Raw genomic sequence first — 2,706 nt, 5'->3', positions numbered from 1 at the left:
GTATAAAAAGGTAAACCTCACTAGGAATTTGAAGATTACCCTCAGCAGTTAAACTTATCTATTGGTGCAGGAGAGTATAAAACGACTGCATAGTCTATCAGAATGTAACCAAGGGCACCTCATTTGGGTGCCAGGTCACAACGGTATAGCCAGAAATGAACTGGCTTATGAGTTGCCAGCTCCACAGCATCCACCAAAATGGCAGGACTGGAACCTTTCATTGCGGTTGGTCCCCACACCATAAAGAAGCTGCACCGCAATGATAAAGCAGTGGGTAGAGAGAGGTATTGACAACAACTCCTAGACATGTGCCATGCCAAGTTACTACTGGGTGGTTACAACCTCAAAATGTTTCAATATGTAATCAACCGTCCGAACTCACGCTACTAGTCGCTTTCTACACTAGCCGTTGCGAGCTCAAGAAGCGTGCGGTTAACATGGACCTAGCTTCTTCTGCAATTTGCCGGTTCTGCGACTCAGAGTCAGACACACCAGAACACCTGCTAATGGAATGGCAGTCTGTAGGTGCAGGCTTAAGAACCTTGGATCTAGCAGTATATTGGAATTGATCAATTTGCTGGGTATACTTGAGACGTTGTGACTTAGAGGAGTGTACAATAGACCCTAAGTCACGATACAATCCTCACTTACTTATCTAATCTAATCTGAAGCACGATCGTTGACTTTAACGTGGGTTTTTGGTTTGGGCGGATTTTTGGAGCTCCATTCGCTTAAACGAAAGGTTGTATCAAAGAATCAAAGAAAAAAATTGTACCAGTTTGGTTTGCGCCTTCAATTTTAAGCACCATTCTGAGTCAAATTTAATCAGCTGATGAATTATTGAAGCTCTTTATTTTCGCTGAAAATTTCTATCTACAATGGCAAATGCTATGCCAAAATCTGCTTTTATTTGGCAAATATGACAATATTCTAAAAACTTAAAACGAAATGAGTTGGAAAGCCTTGTAACTAAAGCAGAGTCACAGCTGCGCTGTTGGAATCTAAAATGAAGCTCACTTTTAGGCGCTAAGCAATAGTGGCGCTTTGGTCGCGCTGTTTCCACAAACAAAATTGTATTAAAAGCAAACTTGAGGCTCGAATTACATATTTGATGCAAAGAATCATAAACTTTGCACTGAAGTGCAAAAAAAAATATTAAATTATTTGAATTTCGTTCACATTTATTAAAATAACACGAATCGGAAGAATGCTATTTAATTTAAATTCCGCTACGCAGTGAGCAGTTAATTTAAAAGTTCGCAACAAAAATGTAATTTATCCACCATTTGCGACATTTGCAGCATTTACAGCATTTTCAGCATTTTAATTGTGGCCAAGGACATTGCAATGCATAAATGCTTGACAGCTCTTATCATAATTGCATTGTAAATTCCTTTTTTGTGCATGTTGATGCAGCGCTCTCATTAGCAATCGTTGAGCGACAAATCCGACCAACTGCAACACACTGCCGACAATATATTCAATCATAATTTTATTCAATTACGAGGAATTTGCAGAACTGATGCGCCGACTGCAGCTGCATGTGTGCGTGAACTCAAAAACACACACATACACGCACTCACACTTGGAGCGTTGCGGCGCAGTGGTCTGAAATATGTGCAATGTGAATATAAATATTTGTTTGCATTTTTGTCTTGCTGCATTCATCATTTATACTTTTGTGTGTGTGTGTGGGTGTGGACTTGAAACCAAGCAGGAATTTGAGCTGAGTCACAGCGCGTAAAATTCTGTGATATTAAAGCTCTACGGCTCTGCATTTCATATTGAGAGATTATGAGTCTGACTCTTAAAAAAATATATACCAAGACTCTTGTAAAGTATACATTCAAGCGTACATCAGACTTATTTTTAAAGTGAGGTTAGACGACTTCCAGTGAGTCGCCTACTAAACAAAAAATCGTACAAAAAATTTTTAGAAACTTGTGTTCGCGAAACCCACCTAGGTCTAACAATATCAATGAAACGAGTGCAACTGTTATTTTTCTTGCACAAATGTCCGTTTTTATCCCTGGACAAAGCGCCTCAAATTTTCTTCGCATCGGCGTAAATTTGCATACATCTTCCACACCAGCCTCTGTACGCATTTGTGGGCGTTTATTGGATATCATGCACATAAATCAATTTTGGTGCGATTGTTGGCTGACAGTTGGCATATGTTGGTATTGAGTTTACAGTTGCGACACAAACAACTCGAATGCCCAGTAAAGCGTGACATGTTTGGAATTTCCCATAGAGTGATGGGCATAAAAATAAAAACAGAGGTGTCAATCTACCACAGTGTGATTATTAATACCGGCTGTCATTTATTGACAATATTACAATAAAATGTCAAAAATCTGGCTGCTTGTTGTCCTCGGAAGATTGCAGGCTAACATCACCGCCCTCCAAGAAATGCGATGGACGAAACAAGGTCTGAGGCGAGTAGTTCCTTGTGGCACTTACTACCGTGGCCACATAAAAGAGCGCAAGTTTGGTGTGGAATCCGTGGCGGGAGAGAGACTTTGTCGCCGAAGCGAAGTTCTTCAACATATCACCGATTTGCGCCCACGCCCCAACGGAAAAGAAGGACGATGTGAACTTGAAGGGCACCTATGAGAGTTGCCCCCGCCATGATGTCAAAATAATGCTTGGCGACTTTAACGCCATGGTGGGTAAGGAAGGTATCTTTGGCACAATGGCCGGGAA

This window comes from Bactrocera latifrons, unplaced genomic scaffold, assembly GCF_001853355.1.
Source record: "Bactrocera latifrons isolate USDA-ARS-PBARC rearing strain unplaced genomic scaffold, ASM185335v1 scaffold_56, whole genome shotgun sequence".
NCBI classification, from domain to species: Eukaryota; Metazoa; Arthropoda; class Insecta; order Diptera; family Tephritidae; genus Bactrocera; species Bactrocera latifrons.
Note: the sequence above shows the minus strand (reverse complement) of the source record.